At 45.8% G+C, this 11,705-nt stretch overlaps 1 protein-coding gene across 3 annotated transcripts in view; it reads right to left on the reverse strand.

Moving 5' to 3' along the window:
* The window catches only part of B3GALNT1 (beta-1,3-N-acetylgalactosaminyltransferase 1 (globoside blood group)), a 25,384-nt gene extending 13,934 nt beyond the window's left edge, over positions 1-11,450 (reverse strand). The window contains exons 1-3 of one of the 3 annotated variants that reach the window (XM_055128400.1): positions 11,313-11,450; positions 10,372-10,427; positions 9,881-9,958 (exon numbers count right to left, since the gene is read on the reverse strand). The gene's annotated coding sequence lies outside the window, so the exon portion shown is untranslated. Of the gene's footprint in view, positions 1-9,880; positions 9,959-10,371; positions 10,428-10,553; positions 10,770-11,312 lie in introns of those variants that run through there. The other 2 variants (XM_055128401.1, XM_004602967.2) reach the window with 2 other exon arrangements.
* Between the last annotated feature and the right edge of the window lie 255 nt (positions 11,451-11,705).

The raw sequence follows: 11,705 nt of genomic DNA on the forward strand, positions 1-11,705 counted from the left end.
ATTAGGGAAGTGGGCCAGGATACCTCCGGGGCCACATCTGTCATCACTTGCACAAGAGATGGAGTTGATTTTGGCACGCCACTGTGTCCCCTGCCTCTAGCATGATCATCTAGAACTAGAAAATACTTGATGGGCTGTAGTGATGGCATAGAAGTTAAGCTACGTGCCTGGCTTTCAGCCCACCCCAAATTGATACTCAGCACACACATTCAATCACTGCCTGTCTTGCTGAGAACTGCTGGGAGGGGCCCCAGGGGTCCTCTGAGCACTAGTTGAGAAGTCCATTCCCCCCAATTCTCCAATACTATAGTGTATTCATATCCCCAACACATATACATACAGCAAAAACTGAATACACTCTGGATTTTAAAGAATATACCAGGTCTGGGGGCTGGAGTGATAGCACAGCGGGTAGGGCATTTGCCTTGTATGCGGCCAACCAGGGTTCAATTCCCAGCATCCCATATGGTCCCCCCGAGCACCGCCAGGAGTAATTCCTGAGTGCAGAGCCAGAAGTAACCCCTGTGCATCACCAAGTGTGATCCAAAAAGAAAAAAACAAAAAACAAAACAAAATAAAAAAAGAATATACCAGGTCTGGGGGCTGGAGCAATAGCACAGCGGGTAGGGCGTTTTCCTTGCACTGAGGCCGACTCGGGTTCGATTCCCAGCATCCCATATGGTCCCCCAAGCACCGTGCCAAGGAGTAACAGTAATTCCTGAGTACAGAGCCAGGAGTCACCCCTGTGCATCGCCAGGTGTGACCCAAAAAAAAGCTAAAAAACAAAAACAATAAACAAAACAAAACATAAAAGAATACCTCGCAGAATGTCTCCAGCCTGAGAACTAAGCCTCGGCCCCGTGCCCGCCCGGGAGGGGAAAGGTATTTCTCTCTCTCGCCTCTTTCTCTCCGGGGTGAAGGGCGCAGTGGCCGCCATATTAAGACGACCACAGATGGGATTTACGACAAAAACTGCAGCAAAAGGACACGAGGGTGCTCTTGGGAAGGTGGGAGGCACCGGCCCCTCCCACCGCCGAGATGTGATCCCGGGAGCCGCACACATGTGCGGCTCCTCCGCAGCTGTACAAGCGTGAATCCAGACCCAGCAAAACCTCTTTCGGTGTGAGCAACTCCTCGCAGAATGTCTCCAGCCTGAGAACTAAGCCTCGGCCCCGTGCCCGCCCAGGAGGGGAAAGGTATTTCTCTCTCTCGCCCCTTTCTCTCCGGGGATGAAGGGCGCGGTGGCCGCCATATTAAGACGACCACAGATTGGGTTTTCAAGCCTGCAATTATCTAATATCTGGAAGAAATCTCCCTGGACTTCTTGTTAAAGTACAGAAATTCAAAACCGCGCGGCCGCTACCACGGCCGCGCGACCTTATTTGTCTTCACAGTAGGTCTGAATCTAGTGGGGTACTCCTAACAGCAATAGTGAGGTTTGTGTTGAAATATTGAATGTAACCAAAGTAAACAGAATGTAAAATGAAACTTATCAGTTACAAGGTAGGGGGTGGGGGGGCGGGATGGGAGGTGTACTGTGTGGGTTTTCTTTTTTTTTTTGGTGGTGGTATATGTGCACTGGTGAAGGGATGGTTGTTTCAGCATTGTATAACTGAGACCTAAGCCCGAAAGCATTGTAATCTTCCACACGGTGATTTAATAAAATAAAATAAAATTAAAAAAAAAAAACATAAAAGAATATACCAGGTCCTCACTTAACACCATTGATGGACCTTGGAAACTTTGACTCAGAGCAAAATGAGGTATAACAAAACTAATTTAACCACAGGCAAGTTGATTTAAACAGCATAGCAAATTCCTGGTACAAAAACGTCAAACTTCTAAATAAAAACCCCAAACGCTACTAATATTAAGCAAAAAAATTAAAATATGTATTCTTTTATTCACTTTCCAGTCCAATTATTTCCAGCTCAGGGTTGTGAGCAGCTCTGTGTTATTCAGGCAGCTCACACTACAAAGCAGGATCAAGTCCTGGACAGTATACTCTTCCTGTAGCAGGACGGGGACACACACACACACACACACACACACACACACACACACACACACACACACACACGCACGCACACACACACACACACGCATACACACACAGGCACACACACTGAGGAAATGTAGACGCACCAATGAACTTAACAGGCACATCTTTGGGGATGTGGGAGAACACCATGTACCTGTGAAAAATGCATACATGGGGAAATGAAAATTCCATTTAGAAAGCAGTCCCAGAAGAGAACTGGTTGTTGGGGTTTTTATTCCCCCTCATCAGTATTCTAATGACAAGACATTGAACAGAATGTCATTTGAAGGCCTGTTACAGAATAAAATGTCTAAGCAAAAGGAGTCATAGTCTTGGAACCATGTGTATATTCCATTTTAAAAGAACCCCTGGACTCATGGTCGGACCACATGAGAGAAGCACCTGTGAGAGCCATCAGTGGGAAGAAGCAGCAGGCTGGGTCTGGAAAAACCAGGGAAATGGTAGCAAAGAACACACGAGCCAGGCAGACCTAAATGCTTCCTGTGTTTACTCTGTTATAAACAGTTTTAGCCACTGCAGGAAGAAGTCAGGAGGTGCTGCCCTAATTAATATTTCTGCCCATTGTTGACCTGGAGTAGGACCAACAGCTGTCATTCTCTTTCGTGCATGCTAAGCCAGCGCCTCCCTTTCCCTCAGTTATTTAGTACTTCATCCGTCAGTTCATACCTCCAACCTGTGTCATGACTGGGACTACCCGGGAAAGAGAATACACAAGCCTCTCAGGACGCTGAAACGCCTTGCACAGTATAAAGAAGCTCATGATTCTGATTCTGGCGGTGACTCTCATAAACCAAGTGGAGAAGATGGAGAAGATGGAGAAGATGGAGGGGGCCTTCCAGCTCAACAGCCAGGGTCCCAAGCATGGAGCTGAGTTTTAAACTCTCAGAATGTGTTTAACAAAAGCAAAAACTGTACAGCTTGTGTCATTTAGAGAAAGAAACTACTTGATGCTGAGGTAAAAGTCAGATAGATACAGATAAAGATATGTATATACAGATAATTGTTTTTTCAAGGTAGGTAAAATGCTGCTTAAAAAAAACCCTATTAACAAAATAGTAGCCAAATATACTTCCAGGAAGGAGGTGCTGTTTGAGCCCACCCCTATATGCCGGGGGAAGGTGGCAGAGGGCAGGTATGAAATGATGTAAGGGAAACAATGTTTCATCACATGAGGCTGACACCCAAGGACAGTAGATACAAGGGCCAGGGGGATTGCCCCATAGCTGGAAGATTGCTTCATGAGTGGATGGGAGAAGGCAGATGGAATAGAGAAGGGATCACTAGAAAATGATGGCTGGAGGAACCAGTTGGGGTGGGAGATGCATGCTGAAAGTAGATAATGGACCAAACATGATGACCTCTCAGTGTCTGTGTTGCAAGCCATAATGCCCAAAAGTAGAGAGATTGTGTGGGGAATATTGTCTGCCTTAGAGGCAGGGGGAAGGGTGGGAAAGGGGGGGTATACCCGGGATACTGGTGGTTGGGAATGTGCACTGGTGGAGGGATGGGTGTTTGATCATTGTGAGATTGTAACCCAAACATGAAAGCTTGTAACTATCTCACGGTGATTCAATAAAATTTAATTTTTTTTAAAAAAAATAGAAAAAAAAAAGAAAGTGAGGAATCTAAACTTTGTGGTATAAGTATTTCTTCAAAATAAAATGTATTAAAACGCTGAAGAATTAAAAAAAAAAAAAAAGGAAACACTGCTTCTTTGCTCTAACTTACAAGAGCCCCTTCAAAGTCTCAGCTCAGGTTTGAAGGGTTTTTATTAACTATTTTATTGAGGGAACAGGATTTACAATACTGTTAATTATATTTTCCATCCATACATTATTCTTTCACTCAAGAACCTGCTTCTATCCATCAGTATCCCAGGGTCCTCCCAATCTCCCCTCCCATATAAACTCAGTTCTATAGACAAATCTGCAGTTCCAATGACTCAGACCTTTTGTTATTCCTCTACTGTTTCCTTTTTTTATACCAAATTGAGATCTTTTTTTTTTTCAAGTGAATGAAGAGGGGGCTAGAGAGATAGTACAGCGAGTGAGGCGCTTGCCTTGCATGTGGCAGACCACAGAATTCAATCCCCAGCATTTGATATGGTCCCCCAAACACCAGCAGAACTCCAGAGTGCAGAGCCAGGAGTAACCCCTGATCACCACTGGGTATGACCAAAAAAAAAAAAAAGTCATCATGGAAGTAGTGACACCTACACACATGTAGATGAATAGAATTAAGCTCCTGAAACTCTACAAAATTGTAAATCAATGGTAAGTTGATAAAATATTTTTTCAAAAACAATTTTATTACAGGTATACAATTTTTTAAATATTATGAGTAATTCTTTGCTAATACATGTTAAAACTTACATTTATAAACTGATCAACCAAAAGGAAAGAGAGAACAAAAAATGGAATGCCCTGCCACAGAGGCAGGGTGGGGGGGGGATGGGATTGGGGGGTGGGAGGGATACTGGGTTCATTGGTGGTGGAAAATGGACACTGGTGGAGGGATGGGCTCACGAACACTGTATGAGGGAAACACAAGTACGAAAATGTGTAAATCTGTAACTGTCCCCTCACAGTGACTCACTAATTTAAAAATTAAAAAAACCTGATCAACCTTGGGTCTGGGGCACAGTACAGCAGGCAGGGAGCTTGCCTTGTGTGCATTTGACCTAGATTTAATCCCAGCACCTCATACCGTCTCCTGAGCACCACCAGGAGTGATCCCTAAGTACAGGAACAAACCCTAAGTACTGCTAGGTGTGGCCTCAAAACAAATCAAAAATAACACACACATAAAATATGATAGGAGGCCAGAACAATAGTATAGTGGGTAGGGTGCTTGCCTTGCACACAGCCATTGTGGATTCAATTCCTGGCATCCCATATGGTCCCCTGAGCAAGCTGGGAGTGATTCCTGAGTGCAAAACAGGAGTAACCCTTGAGCACTGTTGGGTGAGAGAAAAAAACAAACTTCTGATAAACTCTTCAAATGTAAAATTTAGTAAGAGTAAGGAGAATTAAAATTTTGATGGGAAAATATAAATAGGCCTATAAAGTCATAAAAATGTTCTTTATCTTAGGAAAGGGAGTATTAGCTTTATGCTAGATAGTATTAGAGATAATGCTTAAGTACCTGAATTAATAAGTAATATTGTAATAAAAATCTCTATGGATGAGGGGCTGGAGTGATAGCACAGTGTATAGGGTGTTTGCCTTGCACGCGGCCGAACCAGGTTCGAATCCCAGCATCCCATATGGTCCCCTGAGCATCGCCAGGGGTAATTCCTGAGTGCATGAGCCAGGAATGACCCCCGTGCATCACCAGGTGTGACCCAAAAAGCAAAAAAAAAAAACAAAACAAAACTCTATGGATGTTAAAAAAATACCACTTGATCAGAATAGAACATTCAATACAAATGATGTTCTAATGTGTTACTGAAAGCATATAAAATTCCTTAGCAAGTTAGTAGTAAACAAACCTTTCTTAATCTAATAGAGGGCAACCATAATTACTATGAGGAAGTGCCAAACTCAATGCAAGTCACAGCTTAGTAATTTAACAGGAATCTATGTTCCTACACAGGAGTAAGCAATTTTTATTTTGGTATAAAAGGGCACAGAGCAAATATTTCCTTGGTAGGGCATATGATCTTGATTCTAACTATTAATTGCTGCCTCTGTGCTGAAAATAAAACCAAGAAAATATTAAAATATAACAGCAGCTGCATTCCAATAAAACTATTTATAAACAGATTGGTGGTCTGAAGGTATTTGTTCTAGATCAGGGATTCCCAAACTTGTTTGGCTTACTGATCCCATTTTAGTAAAAATAAAATCTATTCATTGCCCCTAAACTACCTTTTTTAAAAAGAACAAACAGAAAGTACCCACTCCTTGCACCCTTATTTCCACCTACCTGGAGCAGCCCCTGGCAGGGAGGTAGGTAACATCCACCATGAAGTTATATGTGTTAGAAGATTAATGAAAGATCCTGTCCTATTGAACAGGAAGTGATCCTAATACTGGAAGTATGTTCCCTATATGCAATGCTCCCTGGAATGTAGGCAAGGCTGAGAGAGGGTAATACAAGACCATGCCTTTCTGTGTTCAGGGTCAGGCACACAGAATGAGTAAACTCTGATAATCTACTATACCTTTTTGGACTTTGTTCCTCATTTCTTTTTTGTTTGTATTTTGTTTGGGGGGGCCACACCCAGCGATGCTCAGGGGATAGGATGCCAGGGATTGAACCCAAGGTTGGCCATGTGCAAGGCTAGTGCCCTACCCATTGTGCTAACTCTCCAATAGTCCCTATTCCTTCATTTCTGAGGGAAATTAAGGCACACAAGTTATCTCCCTCATCAAATCAGACCATTCTGCAGCTTCTACCCTGCCATTCTGCAGTACTACCCTGCCAATGTCCTGTAGCTTCATCTCTCTCTCACCTAAATGTGCTCCCTGTTGACTGTCATGCTTCTAGTTCATAACCTTATCTGCATCTTTCCCTTTCCTATAACTCAGAGTGTGCCAAAAACTCTTGGTAGCAAAAAGGATGATTTACAATAGCAATTTTTATTATAATCAGAGCCCTTCTGTTCATAGTGCCCAAAGAGAGATTCATCAATGAGCCCACTATTAAATAAATTACAACTTAGGAAATGTATCTGTTGTGCAGGTGTATCCAGTTTTACATCAGAGACTGATCTCATTCATGAGGATTAGTTGTAACATGGTTGTCTACTATTCACTGGATAGAAATGGGCAATGACAGCTTTTAGGGTTGCAAAAGAAAAGCATAATTATCTTCTGCTTGCTACTCTGTCCTTCCAGGTGAGGTCACCTTCGGTTGACTAGAGTGAATCCAGAAAAGGAGGAGGCCCTCACTACCAGCTAAGTCCCAACAGCCTCCACATCCGACTTAGGTCATAGAAATGGCCCACATCATAGTGGGCTGCTCCGCCAGAGCAAGCTAGGAGTGATTCCTCTGCTCCCTGACAGACAGAGAAGAGAGCCGCCCTAGCCTGCTACCTCACCATCTTCTAGGAGATCTGATTCCAAAAATCCACCCCGATGATTCTTATATTGGTGCCCTTGAACGCATCCCTCAGTTCTCTGGTATTCTGTTCATAGCACAGCAAAAACACTAGGAAATCATAGCACAGCAAAAACACTAGGAAATCAATAGTGAAAACATGAACAAGCCCAACCAAGCTCAGTGAGGAAAATCAATATCACCGAAGACATAAACAACACCAGAAAATCTTGTGTCTTTAGTGACACCATGATAAAGGTGCTCAACGAGTTCAAAGAAACAATACCACAGGTAGTCATCAAAGCACAAGAAAGTATAAGTGCCGAAATGAAAATAACGACTACTATCCAAAATGATAGAAATGAAGAACATGGTAGGTGATAGTAAATAATCAACAGAAACTCTGAATAGCCGGATAACAAAAGCTGAAATTAAAAAATCAAGGAGCAAAAAGAAGAGAAGGAAGAAACTGCTAGGAAACAGCAAAAGGTAAAAAATAATCTGAAAAGAAATGAGTAGCATTCTCTCAACCAGAGAACTGAGGGATGAGTTTGAGAGGAACAATGTAAGAATCATCAGAGTCCCTGAAGAACAGAAAGGCAAATTTGATGAAGAAACAATAACTAAAGCAATCATAGATAAGAATTTCCTAGAGTTGAGGGTTCCTAGAGCCCAAGATCCAAGAGGCCAGATGGGTCACTGTACACAATGACAAAACCCAAACACAGGGAACTGTTTCTCTGTAAATGCGCTCCCCGCTGTACTGTCGCTCCAGCCCCTAGAGAAGGTGACCATGATTTCCACGGCTCCACTGAGTGAGCAGCTCCCATCTGGGTAAGGGCTGGTGGTGATGGTGGTGCTCACACCTGCAGTACTGAAGGCAGCGTGAGTGCTGGGTCCAGCTCAGAGGATGCTCCCAGCAGTGCTTGGGGACCAAGCCCAGGGGCCCACATGCAAAGTGTGCACTCCCGCCCCTGTGTCTTCTCCCCTGCCTGCAAGGGAGCTTACTTTGAACTTCTGTATCTCATAGCACACATATGTCACAATTCACTTCTTCAGTCTATTGTACATTCGAGTGGTTTCCATTTGGAGCTGTCAGACAATGGTGCTGCTACAAACATTCTAACTCACATCTTTTGTCAGAGAATCCGTGAGTGCTCAGAATTTTTGGTCTTTCCCTTCCTTCAATGCTCGGTAGAGGTCCAGTTCGCCCTACAGACTCCGCCCACCACTTTCCTGACCCTGAAGGTTACCTTGTTTTTGCCCTTTCTAGTAAGTGGGTCCATTCCATGTATGAAGAGCAGTTATTAAAGAGTAATGACCTCAGTGGGAAATAAAATAGAGGATAGTATTTATAGAGGGGCATGTCTAGAATAAGAGATCTCAAGGAACCACTGAGAAAGAGAAGTGTCTGCCCAGCCCCTGCCCTGACTTACCCGGGTCCCAGGTCCTAACCTCAGCAGCACCCATGTGTGCTCTCTAGCTGGCCAGAAGTGTTGGGGTGAGGGCAGACAGCGTAGGGCCAAGTAGTCAGACCTGCTCAGCCTCTTGTGTGCCATGCCTGGATTTCAGGCCCCAGGACCCACCTAGTCCCTGAAACCAGAATCTGGACTTGACTCCACTACATCCTCCTGATACCATGCCCAGTTTTCCTGACTCCCTGGTTGTTTCAGAATTTATACTCAAAGGCTTTTGCCCCTCCAGAGAAACCCTTGTTTACTCTGGGCCACAACACATCTCTCTTTCTCTCCCCTCACATATCTCTTTCAAGAAAACTACTTTGGAAAAATAAAGAGTTAACACTGATGCTCCAGAATATTTTCTTCCAGTCTCGTTACTGCCTCACATTTGCTAGCATGTCATGGGCTCTTCTGGATCCCTTAAGCCTAAGTCTTAAAGGCTCCTAAAAAAGATCTTCACTGCTCTCTGAAATCCCAAACATTCAGTTGTCTAGGGTATACATTGGGGGGTAGGGGGAGGGAGGAAGTGGGGACATGCTCTGGGGTGTGCAGGTGCTACACCCACTGACCAGGGGACCATTCGGTGCAGGGAGCACACCCAGGCCTTCAGCAAGCCAAGCAAGCTAGATGAAGTAAATTTGTTATATGCCTGCCAAGGTGGGGAGGTGGGAGAGAACCTAGAAACATTTGTGGAAGGAGGAGGACACTGATGGTAGGCTTGATGTTGGAACATGGTACGCCTGAACCAACTCTACTATGAATAACTTTGTAAATTATGGTGTCTTAATAAAAATTTTTTAAAAAAGCATAATTGTCCTGGTCATTATAGAGCTGTGAAACGGAAAAGGGCATTTCCTAACATGAGTTTCTACCTGTAGCAATCATGGAGTGAAGATAAGTGGATATTGAGCATACAAAAAAGGCAAACTATTTGAATGGGAAAGAAAAAAGAAAAAGATTATATATATACTGTCTTGTCTTCATAGGAATAAATAAGATTGAAATTGAAGTTGAATATGAATCTCAAATTAAGTTTAGTCTTTCCTGAATACTGTGGGGTTTTAATAATGATTATATATTAATTATATATACATTTATCTGTGTATATTGTGTTTATACACATATACATATACATAATCCAAACTAAAAGAGCTTATCTCTTGCAACTCTTCAGACTCTTTAGGAAAGAAACATACTAAAATGTACAACAAAATTCTTAGCTGTGGAGATAATCCTGAGATCTTGTTTTAAAAAAACTATTATAATCAATCTTAACTAATCAGGATCATTTTTAATTAAAATACGATGAAATTACCTGTAGATTTCCAGATGAGATTAAAACATTGGCCGAAGTTTTTTGTTGTTTCTCATATCCCATGCTTTAAATGATTTGCTGTGAATTGCCAAACAGAAAATTAGAGTCATAACATAGCAACAGCAGGTACTATGCTTCCGAAGTCAATGTTCTATACCTCACAAACTGCTATATGAGTCAAGCATTACATACCAATACAGTATTAAATGTCAACACTTTCCTTTGGGAAAAGGCTTGATCCTTTTCCCTCTTTACTTTCCAATCATCTCATGCACTGATCAGCATTTACAATTGGCCGTTATTTCCGTAACAGACTATTTTCAGTCTCAATTCCCCCGTGGCCACTCCTTGGAACAAAATTTTTATAGTCTAGTGAGGGGAAAAAACATTAGAAACTCTTATCTCTTACATAGCTCTCCTCTCTAGACTGATCCAAGTTAGTGATCTGATGAGCCACTCACCCAACCGAAAGCATAAAATCAGCCGCCTACCTCTGCCTGGAGAAAGCTAAAACACAAATTGTTGTTCCCCGTTGAAGGCTTCACACCTTAAGAGAGAGGGGGTGGTGGGGTGGGGAAAGATACGGTTGGATAAGCTGTTTCTTGGTAGTAATCTCCCTGACATGGCACCCCTAAATGCACCTACACCCAGGGGCAGAGAAAACCATCTCCACCTCGCCAAGCTCCTCCTAGGCCGGCGTTGCAGACGGTAAACATGGAATGCGCCCTGTGGTCCGCTTTCTGGAGCCCTTCCTTACTGTTTGGGAAGGGGGCTCCATTCCACTTTTCATTTTTCCTTTTAAATACCAGGGATGAGCCTTAAGATCGCGGCTCATCCATCAAGTTGCCTTAGCTCTCCGGGGTCGCCTCCTCCCCTCTACCCCAATCGCGCGTGCTCTTCCTCGGGTCCCCTCCCTTCCCCCAGCCCTCTCCACGAAGAACGGCTCCCACCGGGCTCCTGAGCCTAAGGAAACGCGCTCCCCACCCCACCCCCCGGGCCTGCTCGGGATCCGCCACCCTGCCGCCCCCCCCCCACGCCGTGCCCACACCCCTGTCCTCCTCGCGGCCCAGCTGCAAGGCTTTGTGGCCGGGAGGCGCGATCCCCATCCCTGACCACAGCAGGCCGGGCAGCGCGCGCCTCAAACCCGCGGCCTGCGCCCCGCGCACGCCCCGCGCAGCCCCCGACCCCCACCCCGCGGCTCTGCCCCGCGCCCCCCACCCCCGGGCCGGGCAGCAGTAGCGGGTCCCAGGCCCGCAGCGCCCCAGCCCGCCCCGGGGCGCGCTCCCCGAGGAGTGGGCGGCGCCGCCCTGCGCTGTCCTCCCCGCCTCGGCCCCGGGACCCCGGGCAGCGGCTAGCCGAGGACCGGGCGGGTCCCCAGGGCCTGGCTGGGAAGTCTCCGGGCCGTCCTGCGAGACCCCCGCTGCACACTCACCTCCCGGGCCCGACCCCGGCAGGCAGCGGGTGACGGTGCCAGCCTGCGCGCACACGCCGCCTCCCCGCAGCCGCACGCAGAGCCGGGCGCGCGCAAACCGTCGCCGGGCGCGGGAGCCCCCCAGCTCGCCAGCACGCAAGCGCGGCTGCCAGGCCGGCTGCTCCACGCTCCCGCCCCGGCGTGCTCCCGGGGGCCCAGCCTCGCGTTTCCTTCCAAACCGGGTGCACTTGACGCGCAAGGCTGGCGGGTGGAGGAAGCATCTTCGTGGCAGGGGCCAGAGAGATAGTACAGTGGGTAGAGCGCTTACCTTGACCGCGTGCAACCCAAATGCCATCATCACCCACCACCACCACCACGTCACCGCCAGGAGAGATCCTTGAGCAGAGCCTGGAG

This window comes from Sorex araneus, chromosome 2, assembly GCF_027595985.1.
Source record: "Sorex araneus isolate mSorAra2 chromosome 2, mSorAra2.pri, whole genome shotgun sequence".
In the NCBI taxonomy this organism is placed as follows: domain Eukaryota; kingdom Metazoa; phylum Chordata; class Mammalia; order Eulipotyphla; family Soricidae; genus Sorex; species Sorex araneus.